General features: G+C 46.5%; 1 long non-coding RNA gene across 1 annotated transcript; it reads right to left on the reverse strand.

Annotated features, from left to right (window-relative positions):
• Nucleotides 1-6,375: 6,375 nt before the first annotated feature.
• LOC310965052 lies at nt 6,376-8,018 on the reverse strand. The gene is made up of 4 exons (XR_014593774.1): nt 7,971-8,018; nt 7,543-7,563; nt 7,063-7,090; nt 6,376-6,454 (listed from the first exon to the last, which is right to left on the reverse strand). It is a non-coding gene; the product is annotated as an uncharacterized lncRNA (long non-coding RNA).
• Between the last annotated feature and the right edge of the window lie 6,091 nt (nt 8,019-14,109).

The following is a 14,109-nucleotide window of genomic DNA, read 5'->3' on the forward strand; positions in this document are numbered from 1 at the left end:
ACACACACACACACACACACACACACACACACACACACACACACACACACACACACACGTTTCTGCAGAAATGCTTCTCTCATCATATTTCTCAGAGTAATTAGCTATGATCTCTCTCACACACACTCTCTCAAAACTCTTGACCTCCTCATGCTCTCTCTTCCTGTCTCCATTTTTCTTTCACCAGACACATTTTGTCCGTACAGCTCCCATCTGATGTCCTGGAGACATCACATGGGAGAAATTACTGATTTGCTGCTTTATCTTAAGAATTCCCCGTGTGGTACCGGAAACATTAGATGATTATTGCAATGAGACCCATTTGGACTCATAGTGTGTGTGTGTGTGTGTGTGTGTGTGTGTGTGTGTGTGTGTGTGTGTGTGTGTGTGTGTGTGTGTGTGTGTGTGTGTGTGTGTTTAATTAAATAGTTATTCCCATTCGCTTCCAGTCAGCCATTGTTTTAAATGTTGTGCTTTTAAACCATAACTGTATATAAAGATGGTCAACGCAGCTTATCCCACTTTGCAAAAAAAAAAGCCAAGGTATCCTGGATACCAGCGATGCCATGTTGTTGGCAACGTTGCCACCAAAGTCTGCGCAGTACACTGTAAATCCTAACATGGGATTTAATAAAAAATAAGCGCACTCACACTGTCCTGCCGCAGCGGGCCAAAACAGGTTTTGCGGGTAAAGCCTAGTTCGTTTGACCAGTGTGAGTGCAACCGCTCTGCGCCTAGCTGTGGCCAGCTGGCCGTCCACAGCCCGTTTGGGAGAGGTGGGCTTTTGTAGAGCGCGTTTGCACATGTACGAGCACGAACATGTGCACGTGTACGAGCACGACACCTACGGCGGCTCTCACGTCATTTATGTGCGCCTGTTCGGACATAGAAAAAAAAAAGAAGCACAGACCATTCGCGGACATTTAAAACAATGGCGGCGAAAGGTTCACGTTGGTGTGATGCGGAGGTGGAGTGTTTACAGATTTGGTCGATGAAAAGATTCAAAAACAGTCGACAAGACGCACAAAAACTCTGAGGTCTATGGAAAGATTTGTAAACAAAGCGACGCATCGCGATTATGTGTTGGACAGTGTGACGTATGGACAGCAAGTAGCATTTGCGCGAGGCCCAGGTAGTGTGAGTACAAACGAGCTGGCCAGCGGGGGGAGAGGGAGGGGGGGACAAGTACCCTAAAGCCCGGTGCGTGGTGCGGAAGGACAGTGTGAGTGTGCCCTCAGTTACCAAGATTTGTATCTTGATTGCTAACAGTAAGTTCACACAGTTCATTCAAAACAATGCATTCAATTAGCTGACACGTTTATCCAAAGTGACTTACAATAAGTGTATTCAACCATGAAGATACTACCCAAAAAGTTCAAGAATCATGTAAAAGAAGCAGCCTACACCACTGACTTCTATCTCTTTACTGTAAATCATTCTTCTTTCAATAGATTGAGCAACACAATTATAAAACTATGACATCTTACTGCATGTGGACTCTTTGACTCCTGGTTCTCCTGTCAAAACGCTTGTTGTACCGAAGGAGTAAGCGCTGCAGAATTGTACATTTTCTGAATTTACTATGTGAGCCACGAGAATACAGGTGATTTCACCCCCCTCAATCAGCTTTATATTATAGCACCAGGACATGAAACTGAGGTCCCAGCAGCAAGGACTACTGTAACACACACACTGGCACACTGCATCCCCTCTGAATTGACCTCAACTTGTTGAACCTGCAGACTACTTATCAATACTCCGCTTCCATCACATTTATCAATATTCCTCGGTGCTTGATAACATCATCAGATTCACAGATCAATACCCGCCGCTGTTGTATCAAATTATAGCTCGCTCTTATCAATACCCAGGAGTGTGTGTATTCAATTAGAAAGGAGGGCAGATCAATAGGCGGCAGCTACTGCAGCCAATCCTGAAGCCTTATCAATGCCAGACGCCATCCTGACAAATGATAACGCACACAGATCAATAGGTTGTGCTGATGATAAAGTCGCCCTGCCCACTGGAACCAGCAGATGGAGGCGCAGGCAGAGAGACTGTAATATTACAGTTTTTAATGCAACTGTTGTGGTTTATTTTCATTTTAATGTCGAATTAATGATTAGTCTCTAAATTCTAAACCACTGGGGATTTGACACCCGATCTTCTGATGAGAATGTTTGTTGCAGTATCTTAGTATTTGGGGATTTTTGCTGTGCAATCTAATTTCTTCTGAGTGTCTAAGTGTTTTCTCTTTAAGTAGTTTATGCCATTCATGGGCTACACCATCTTTGATATGTACAACGTACAATAACAGATGGTTACAGGTGTTTCCGTCACTCCACAACAGTGCTATTGCGGCGGTTAGCGGGGGGACTGCACTTGTTACTTCTGGAGGCAGCAGAATGCAAGAAATCTGCAAACAGGATTTAAGGAAAATACACCCTCCGACCACAAAATGGGATGCAATGACATTTGCGCGTAAAATGTCTAACACCTTCCGCACATGGGTGACATGTTCCAGGTAGCTCGAGGAGAAGATTAGTATGTCATCTATATAGACCACAACAAACTTTAGCAAATGGAAATACTTCATTCATAAAGGCCTGAAAAACTGAGGGTGACTTGGCCAGCCCATAGGGCATGACGCAGTACTCATAATGGCCACTAGGTGTCAGGAACGCAGTTTTCCACTCATCACCTTCTCTAATGCGCACAAGATTGTAGGCGCTGCGCAGGTCTAACTTTGTGAAGATGCGAGCGTTGCATATATGTTTGAGTGCAGAGGGAACTAAAGGCAGGGGATATCTGAATTTTACAGTAATTTTGTTCAACGCACGGTAATCAATAGAGGGCCTAAGACCACCGTCCTTCTTTTCAACAAAAAAGAAACTAGACGCAGCTGGAGAAGATGATGGTCGAACATACCCTTTTGCAATGGCCTCAGAAATGTAGTCCTCCATAGCTTTATACTCGGGCGCAGACATCGGATATACTCTGCCATGGGGAATAGGTTCTCCTGGGACAAGATCAATAGCACAGTCCCATGGTCTGTGCGGGGGAGGCGCTGCAGGGTTGTTATGCGTTGGGGGCGTGACTGGATGCAGGCACGTAAACACGAATCACTCCATTTGAGGATTTCACCAGTGTTCCAATCTATATTAGAGCTATGCTGTATCAGCCAAGGACGACCTAGAACAATGTCATATGTAGTTTGTTTGAATACCATGAGTGGGATATGTTTGACATGGAGCCAACCAACTTGGAGTGTTACGGGAGCAGTGATGAAGAGAACTAGTCCGTTCTTCAGTGGCTGGCCTGTGATTGACTGGACGCGGAGCGGCTGGGGTCGACCGGATGCTGCAGTTCGTTGACGAGGCGCCGGGAGATGAAATTGCCGGCCGATGCAGAGTCCAGGAGTGCTGTAACACACATCGAGATGGAGAGGGTAGTTAGGGTGACAAGAGTGGTTAATGTGGAAATTAGTGTGGTGTACAGCACTCACTTGGGACCGTGGCGGCTTGACAGGACAAGTAGCATTAACATGCCCTGCAGCCCCACAGTACAGACAGAGGCCAGAAGTCATTCTCCGACGCCTCTCGGCCACCGAGAGTCGAAGTGAGTCCACCTGCATGGGTTCTGGATCCTGGATACGTGAGGCTGACGCTCCGAGTGGTGGGCCCTGGACAGGAGTATGTCTGATATCTTGCAGGCAGCCCTCGCGGCGACTGGAGACACGGATGGCAAGTGGGATGAATTTCTCCAGACCAATGCAGTCATCGTAAGTGGAAAGCTGGAGTCGGAGTGTTGTTCCAGCCCCTGACGGTACGTGGTGAGTAGAGCTGTTTCATTCCATCCACTTGTTGCTGCCAGGGTTCTGAATTGAATGGTGTAGTCTTTCACGGTTCCGCGTCCCTGACGCAGTTGGTGCAATCTGGTTTGCACAGAGGAGACCCCCTCCGAGTGTCCAAAAACTTATTTGAAATGCTTCGTAAAGTTTTCTAGGCTCTGCATTACCGCTCCCTCTTGAGCCCAGATACCCCCGGCCCACTTTAATGCATCGCCGGATAAACAGGAGATAATGTAAGCAATCCTTGCTCTATCAGTGGGGAACCGGTCAATTTGCATTTGGATAGCCAGAGAGCATTGGAGTAAAAATCCATTACAGACATCATCACCAGAGTAGGTAGTAGAGGGAGCCATGGGGACATGCGTGACAGGTTGTGCAGGGCGGGGGGACTACGCGGCGTAATTTGGTTACCAAAGTCTCAAGGTTCACTGTGACCTCCGAAGGCCCGGGTTGTTGAGACATTGCGTGGCTGAGCCTGTTAATTTGTCCGTCAAGGTCTGGTCTTCTGTCCTAGAATCAGACTCAGTACTTGTATTGCTCAGTAAATATTTATTGAGAACGGGGAATCAACAGGGATTACTAAAGTACCACACGCCGTGCGTGGGAAACAAAACCATAAAAATCTGTTCCAAGAGGGGATACTGTGTAACGAGGCAAACCAAAACAAAACACGCCACATGGGTAAAAAGGTGGGCAACTCAAAAATAGCAAAACTCAGAGTCACTTGTTGGTAGGAACTGGAACGGAGGAAAAGCACTGAGGCCAGGAGCTTGAACACGGGGGAAAGGAATCAAGACACGGGGAAATACATGGGATCGCTGGGGTTGTCTGAGTCAGTTCAGGAGTTCGTGAACAATCAGGGAGACCAGACATCTGGGCCTTGTGAATCAGCTGCTTAAAAGTCTGTCTGAGGGGGCGTGCTGCAATTAGTGCTCAGGGGATAGTGACCGTGTTGGGTGTGATTGGGGATTGGGCTCAGGTGATTCTGTTTGGGTGCAATTAGTACTCAGGGGATAGGGACCGTGTTGGGTGTGATTGGGGATTGGGCTCAGGTGATTCTGTTTGGGTCAGTGTGGAGGTGGCATTTGGGCTAAGTGAAGGTGATTGGGAATTGGGATTGGAAAGGGGATTGTGCATTTCTTGGGGAATACCAGACTCAGCCATGACAAGGTGAGGGTTCGTTTAGGTAAGATGAAGAGAGGGTTGAGGGAATGATGAGAGGGTCGATCGCGATGAAGGTCGTGGGTCGATCGTTGGGGATGAAGGACGTGGGTCGATTGTCTGGGATGAAGGACGTGGGTCGATGGTCTGGGATGAAGGCGGTGGGTCAATCGTCGGGGATGAAGGATGTGGGGCGATAGTCGGGGATGAAGGACGTGGGCCGATCGTCTGGGATGAAGGCCGTGGGTCGATCGTCAAGGATGAAGGATGTGGGTCAATCCTCAGGGATGAAGGATGTGGGCCGGTCGTCGGGGATGAAGTATGTGGGTCGATCGTCGGGGATGAAGGACGTGGGTCGATCATCAGGAATGAAGGACTTGGGTCGATCGTCGGGGATAAATGGTGTGAAGGGGGATGAGGTAAGTATGGATGTAAAATATTCTACCTTCATATCATTCCTTACATTTGTGGTGCCCCGTGTGAGGCATAGACAAACCACAGCTCTGTGAAATGAGCTGAATGTTTACAGACAAACATTGAGTTGATGATCAGTAATTTGACATGGGAACAATACTAGTTTAATGGTGTTGCATTGTGGGAACACAGTGCTTAACTGCTGTACTTTAAAAGTAGTGCAAAGTCTATCTTGTACTGAAATTACTTTGATTAAACTTTCGGCCGCCGTGCCATTCTGCCAGGTTCTGTGTGTGACAACATGAAGCTGTGAACAGCTGTTACCCTGAGGAGTTAACTCTTTAGTTGCCAAACTAAAATGAGAGGAAAAACTCTGAGGTAATGGAGTACTTTTAAGAGGCGGAGCTTGAGTTAAAATACGTGCGTCTGTCACATCAGAGTCATCGTCACATGAACGGCGTTCTCCTGGTCAGAGTCTGACGTGTGTTCGACCTCGTCCCTCAGAGCAGTTTAAGGTTCATTGAACTACATCGCAGGAATTCTGGAGCTGTTGCTCTGAACTTGACTTTAAAATCTTCAAACCCATGGGGGAATTATTTTCTACAGTCTTTTTCAAACTGACCAACTAAAAACAAGAGATATAACCAGCTGCTGGAGGAAACTGTAGGACCAATCAGCAGCTACGGTTTCTGCAGGTCGCTGAATAAAACTTCAGTTCATCCGTGGTCTTTCACGTTGTTGTTCTCAAAATGTTCAATATTTCATCCCAGTTGTTGAGCATATTTCCAGGATCATTTTATGTTTTGATAAATAACTCAGACAGTGGAGTGTGCAGATTCTTTCATTGCATTTATTAAAATTATCAGAAGAAAAGAAGAAGTTTCTCTACATGAACAAGTTCAGCATATATATAGTTGAGTATATGAATATACATATATATACTCTATGCAGGGATGATGTAGAAATGTAGATGAATTAGCTAGAGTTTACACATCATGCTGGAGTCGGGGTAGATGATTCCTTCATCTCCTGAACAGGATCAGAGTGAAAACACAAGAACAAACTTGTTAGTTTCTGTCTTTTGTCAACATCAACACTTTCCCTTTAAACCTGTATTTATTATTATTATTGTTTTTGTTGTTGTTCCTGCCTTTGTTAAAGTAATCTTTGTAATTCATTTTTTATTTTTTTCTTCTTCCTAACATTTTTCAGTTGCCTCTTGCCGCTGCATACTTTCAGCTACAAAAACCATTCAACGATCAAAATGTTCATCTTTTTCACCTCTTCTGTCTTTCAACCCCATTCATACTTTTTCATATATACAGCTTTATGTCATTGTGTGGAAAATAAATAGCCTAATTAATGATTAAAAAGGGGATTCACTCATATAAATGCTTAATCCTGATGGTAGAATCTATCCCACCATTATTTGGTGCCCCGTGTGAGGCATAGACAAACCACAGCTCTTTGAAATTAGCTGAATGTTTACAGACAAACATTGAGTTGATGATCAGAAATTGTGTGTGTTGTATGTGAGTGCACAGAAACCCTTTGATCTAGCCTCTGAAGAAGAAGAAGAAGAAGAAGAAGAAGAAGAAGAAGAAGAAGAAGAAGAAGAAGAAGAAGGTGAGTTTTACCTTCAGCCCTTTCATGTAATTGTCAAACCTGCAGAAGAAGACACAGAAGAGCATTTTCATTATGACTTTACACAAAATATGAGCAAAATATTTGAGAGTCAAATGTGAAGAAACGATAAAGTGATGAATGAGTGAGGATCAGGACTTCCTGTTGCTCCTGTTGAACTAATGACTTGATGTGATTGGTTCCCATGGATCAGCTGATCAGTTAATAACACAGTCATGGATGTGTCCCAGATGGTCTGGATCCATGCGACATCACTTCATCACTTCACGTTTGTATGAGAGGAGACATCTCATCATATCTGAGCATCATCATGATCTGTGTGAGACATTCAACTGGGAACCAATCACATCCAGTGTTTAGTGAACGTTGAGCCCCAGCAGCGTCCAATCAGGTGCATTCAGTCCTTGTAGATGGTGACCTCCTTCTCCTCCTCCTCCTCATATTCTTCATCGTGTTACTCAAACGTTTCTTACTTGGTTTGGACCTCTGGAGCTCTAAACATCAGCAGGAGACACACAAGAGGGTTTCTGTCAGTTCAGCAGCTTTATGACTTCACTAAACACATCACTTCATCATCACACAAGTGTCCCTCCGGGTTCTGTGGTGTGTGTGAGGGTCAGGGACACGCCATTGGGCTTCAGATCAGTCTGTTTGAAGTGTCTAAAGTTCTATATATGATAAACTCATGCAATGTCTAGTTTTGGGAAAGGGCCTCATGATCAGTGTGATTTTCTCCTTGGAACTCGGGGTGGAAAACACAATAGCGATGAGCACGAGGAGCCTGAGCAACGTCGTACGTGTGCACAGAAATACGAGGCTGACGGTCGAGGGACAGATGATGTCATCCACGAAACACAGAAGCGTCTAAAGAGACGTCCAATCACAAACACACGCTTCTTACCCTTCCAAAGCCTCGGACACCGCGTCGACCAGCTCTTCCACGGTCGTCTGAAGACGGAACAACAGTTGGATTTAAAACCAAGGATTTTAGCGTGGACAATAATGATGATGAGCACAAATGAAAGGTGGGGACTTTACCGCTTCGTGCTGCTGCATTTCATGTTCCACCTCAGCAAGGAACAAACTACAGCAGAGGACACAGAAACATGAATATATGGACAAACAGGTTCATAAGAGAAAGGCAGTAACATCACATCTGTTATTGAAACATTCACTAAAGAACCCTAAAAACCCATTAAACCCCTGAATTGCTCCCCGTGCTGCGCATGGGTGTGTGAATGTGGTGTGAATGGTGACATTAGATGGTCTGTAGATGTCCACTGCCATCAGTGTGAATGTCTGTGTGAACGGGTGAATGTGACAAACACTGTGAAATGCGGGCGGCGTTGTAGATAGCGCTGGTCTGTGGAGCACATGTGAATGGACTGCTAAATGGACTTGTACTTATATATATACTACTCGAGGTGCTATATAAGTACAAGTCCATTTACCAGTCCATTTACATGTGCCCCACATGTGTCTCACCGACCACCGCCATCTACATCGCTGTCCGCCATTTTGCGTCTTTCTCTACAAAAGCAGGACGCTTCTCTCCTCCGTCGTCTCCGACTTTCTTGGGGTCAAACTTTATCGGAGTAACTTTTGAATGTGAGCGACGCCCTCTAGAGGACGCTTTGATCAACATCCATTCCAACGTGAAGGAGCATGAAAGCACGAGGACAGAGACAGTGAGAACGATGAGAACGGTGAGACTCACTAAAAACCCACTAAAACCCACTAAAACTCACTTAAAACCCACCAAAACCCACTAAAAACCACTAAAACCCACTAAAACTCACTAAAAACCACTAAAACCCACCAAGACCCACTAAAACTCACTAAAAACCCACTAAAACCCACCAAAACCCACTAAAAACCCACTATAACCCACTAAAAACCCACTAAAACCCACCAAAAATCATCATCAGCCATCAGTGTGAACGTCTGTGTGAACGGGTGAATGTGACAAACACGGTGAAATGCGGGCAGTGTTGTAGATAGCGGTGGTCTGTGGAGCACATGTAAATGGACTGCTAAATGGACTTGTACATATATATACTACTCAAGGCACCATACAAGTACAAGTCCATTCACCAGTCTATTTACATGTGCTCCACACGTGTCTCACTGACCACCGGCGTCTACATCGCGGCCCACCATTTTGCGTCCTTCTCGACAAAAGCAGGTCTCCATCTTTCTCGGGGTCAAACTTTATTACACAAGGACATAGACGGTAAGAACGATGAGAACGGTGAGAACGGTGAGAACAATGAGAACGGTGAGAACGAAGAGAACGAAGAGAACGATGAGAACGGTGAGGACGATGAGAATAGTGAGAACGATGAGAACGGTGAGAACGATGAGGACGATGAGAACGATGAGAATGATGAGAACGATGAGAACGATGAGAACGGTGAGGACAATGAGAACGGTGAGAACGGTGAGAACGATGAGAACGTACGTCTCATTTTACGCACTAAATGTCTCATTTGCAGCTGAGACGATGGGTCGAGCGACCGGTTGAGAGGAGCGAGGAGTCGGTTGACAGCCGTGTTCAAAACAGTGGACACAATAACGAGGAGCACGAGGAGCCTGAGCAACGTCGTACGTGTGCACAGAAATACGAGGCTGACGGTAGAGGGACCGATGATGTCATCCGTGAAACACAGAAGCGTCTAGAGAGACATCCAATCACAAACACGCTTCTTACTCTCCCAAAGTAGTGGCCACTGCATCGACCAGCTCTGCCACGGTCGCCTGAAGACGGAACCACAGTTGGATTTAAAACCAAGGATTTTAGTGTGGACAATAATGATGATGAGCACAAATGAAAGGGGGGTATTTTACCGCTCCGTGCTGCTGCAGTTGATCGTCCACCTCATCGAGGTTCAATCTACAGCAGAGGATACAGATATATGAATGTGTGGACAAACAGAGGTTCACAAGAGAAAGGCAGTGACATCACATCTATTATTGAAACATTCAATATGACAAACATGAACAAACAGACAACAACATGAATGAGGACAGAATCAAACAAACAATGTTTGACTAAATCCGACTAATCTGACTAACACGCCCTCTACAAAAGAGGCCGTGAATCTTCTAAAGTCCTTCCACCCCCCGATGACCTCATCAGCTGAGGTCACCAGCCTCCCGACCGTACTGTAAACAGCTTGGACAGTTCCCTGTTTCCCCCTCCTGAGGTGCCGAATGGTTTTCCAGAAGCACCTTGGTGCCGCCCCAAAGTCCTTATCCAGGACTTCTCTGAACTCCTCCAACACCCGCTGCTTTGCCTCTGACACAGCAGAGGCTGCAGCCCTTCAGACCTGTCGGTACCTTAGAACCACCTCCGGAGTCTTCTGGGAGAACAGATCCTGAAGGCCTCCTTCTTAAGTCTGACAGCTTCCCTGACGACCGGTGTCCACCACAGTGTTGGAGGGTCACCGCCCCTTGAGGCACCTAAGACATTGAGGCCACATCTCAACGCTGCAGCTTCAGCAGTGAGAGTTTTGAACATCACCCACTCCGGTTCAATGCCCCCAACCTCCAAAGGGATGCCAGAAAAGCTCCGCCGGAGGTGTGAGTTGAAGATCTCTGGGACAGGGGCCTCCTCCAGACGTTCCTAGTTCACCCGCACTACTAGTTTGGGTTTACCTGGTCCGTCCAGAATCTTCCCCATCCTCTGACCAGCTGATCCCCAGATGGTGATCAGCTGACAGCTCTACCCCTCTCTTCACCCGAGTGTCCAAAACATACGGCTCAGATCAGATGATACCATCACAAACTGGATCCTGGACCTTTGGCATAGGGTGCTCTGGAACCAGGTCCACTTCTGAGCCTCCTTATGTTCCAACATGGTGTCTGTTAAAGACGATCCAGGACCAGCACACAAGTCTAACAACAGACGCTGGGATCTAGATTAGGGCGGCAGTTCCTCCCAATCACGCCTCTCCAGGTGTCTCCATCGTTGCCCACATGGGCGTTGAAGTCTCCCAGCAGAACTATGGAGTCTCCAGGAGCCTCAGCAAAGTCGTACATGTGCACAGAAATACGAGGCTGACGGTCGAAGGACAGATGATGTCATCCATGAAACACAGAAGCGTCTAAAGAGACGTCCAATCACAAACAGACGCTTCTTACCCTTCCAAAGCCTTGGACAAACTACCGACCAGGTCTGCCCAGGCCACCTGAAGACGGGACCACAGTTGGATTTAAAACCAAGGATTTTAGTGTGGACAATAATGATGATGAGCACAAATGAAAGGTGGGGATTTTACCATTTCATGCTCCTGCAGCTTTTGTTCCAAGTCAGCGAGGAACAATCTACAGCAGAGGACACAGAAATATGAATATATGGACAAACAGAGGTTCACAAGAGAAAGGCAATAACATCACATCTATTATTGAAACATTCAATATGACAAACATGAAGAAACAGAAAACAACATGAATGAGGACAGAATCAAACATCAGCTGAAGAAATCCATAAATACAGACTCCATGAATAAGGAAGTGAGTAAATGCATGAATGAAAGTTTAGGCGTGGTCTGAGACAGGGACATGTGAGAAGAGATGAGGATGTGTCCTCACCTGTAGCTGTCCTCTGGCTCGGAGGGTCGAGCGTCTGAAACACACAAATGAACAGTTTGGACGTGTTTCCTGTTTCCTGTTTCCTGTCAGCACACGTGTCCTGTCGTCCTCAGTGTGTCAACAACCACAATATGTGATCAAAGTGTGTGTGTTTGGTGTGAGTGTGTGTGTGTGTGTGACTTTCTCACCAGTTACAGAAAGCAGGAGGAGTCCAGCTGCCAGGGCTGCAACACACAAACACTCGTTACACACACAGGGCTCTTATTGTGAAGGAGCCACAGCTTCCTGCTCCTGAAACTGAAAGTGTGACTCTGTTTGGCTGTGGGATCTCACAAGTTTTTTCTAGAAGACTTGGAGACGCTGTAATAAACACTGGTTAAACACAATCAAACTTTATGTAACCGACATTTTTATACACAACAAGAACGGTGTCTGCTGGCTTCTCTGCGACACGTCTTCATATCGTCTGCATACGGACGCCACGTCGGTTTGTTGTGATGAAGTGAATAAAGAGCGGACTCACCAACAGTCAGGGCGATCTTTGGAGTCATCATGTCAGCAGCAGCGAGTCGTCTCACTTCATGACTCCACAGTTCACCTGCTCAGGTATAAATAGTGAGGTGTGAGGAGCCCCAGGCTCGTCTCTGCTCACATGTTCACCGACTGCTGCCAGCTGTTTCTTCCTAATCACACAACATCTGTTTGAACATGTGTGGATTCATCATTATAATATTAAAACATTAAAGGTGAGAGCAAACAGAGGTGAAGAGTAATGATTTGCTTTTGGTCCACTCCTGGAAGCTTTTTACCGTTGGACTTGAAGACATAAAGACGTCCATTCAGAACTCCTCAGATCCTTCTGTCCCTGCAGGCTACACCTGTTCACTAGGTATTAGGTATGAGTTTATTTAAAACACATGATTACACATGGTTAAAGAAGACAGAATTAGCCAGAAGGCTAGTTTTCATCTGTAGTTCCCTGGCCATGATGTGGAAAAGCTATAAAAATGAGTCTCATGATAAATGAATGTTCCCTAACAAGACCACACTATTGTACGATGTTGGAGAAGTTTAATTGGAATAGCCGGGGAATGCAAGAAGGTGGGGTGAGGGTGCGTTTGGGTGGGATGAAGAGAGGGTTAGGGGAATGATGAGAGGGTCGATCCCAATAAAGGACGTGGGGCGATCGTCGGGGATGAAGGCCGTTGGTCGATCATCAGGGAGTAAGGACGCGTGTCTATCGTCGGGGATGAAGGACATGGGTCGATCGCCTTGAATCGTCTTGAATCAATCAAACAGAGTTGAAGAGTAAAGATTTGCTTTTGGTCCACTCCTGGAAGCTTTTTACCGTTGGACTTGAAGACATAAAGACGTCCATGTGTTGATTCAGAACTCCTCAGATCCTTCTGTCCCTGCAGGCTACACCTGTTCACTAGGTATTAGGTATGAGTTTATTTAAAACACATGATTACACATGGTTTAAGAAGACAGAATTAGCCAGAAGGCTAGTTTTCATCTGTAGTTCCCTGGCCATGATGTGGAAAAGCTATAAAAATTAGTCTCATGATACATGAATGTTCCCTAACAAGACCACACTATTGTACGATGTTGGAGAAGTTTAATTGGAATAGCCGGGGAATGCAAGAAGGTGGGGTGAGGGTGCGTTTGGGTGGGATGAAGAGAGGGTTAGGGGAATGATGAGAGGGTCGATCGCGATAAAGGACGTGGGGCGATCGTCGGGGATGAAGGCCGTTGGTCGATCATCAGGGAGTAAGGACGCGGGTCTATTGTCGGGGATGAAGGACATGGGTTGATCGTCTTGAATCAAGGAGGTGGGTCGATCGTCGTGGTTGAAAGACGTGGGTCGATCATCATGGATGAAGGACGTGGGTCGATCATCATGGATGAAGGACGTGGGTCAATCGTTGGGGATGAAGATAGTGGGTCGAACATCGAGGATGACGGACATGGGTCGAACGTCGAGGATGAAGGTCGTGGGTCGATCGTTGGGGGTGAAGGACGTGGGTCGATCGTTGGGGATGAAGGACGTGGGTCGAAAGTCAAGGATGAAGGACGTGGGTCGATCGTTGGGGATGAAGGACGTGGGTCGATGGTTTGGGATGAAGGACGTGGGTCGATCGTTGGGGATGAAGATAGTGGGTCGAACGTCGAGGATGAAGGTCGTGGGTCGATCGTTGGGGATGAAGGACTTGGGTCCATCGTCGGGATGAAGGACGTGGGTCGAACATCGAAGATGAAGGACGTCGGTCGAACATCGAGGATGAAGGATGTGGGTCGAACGTCGAGGATGAAGGCCGTGGGTCGATCGTCAGGGATGAAGGATGTGGGTCGATCGTCAGGGATGAAGACGTGGGTCGATTGTCGTGGATGAAGGACGTGGGTCGATTGTCGTGGATGAAGGACATGGGTTGATCGTCTTGAATCAA

Source organism: Echiichthys vipera (assembly GCF_963691815.1).
Source record: "Echiichthys vipera genome assembly, chromosome: X".
Lineage (NCBI taxonomy): Eukaryota > Metazoa > Chordata > Actinopteri > Perciformes > Trachinidae > Echiichthys > Echiichthys vipera.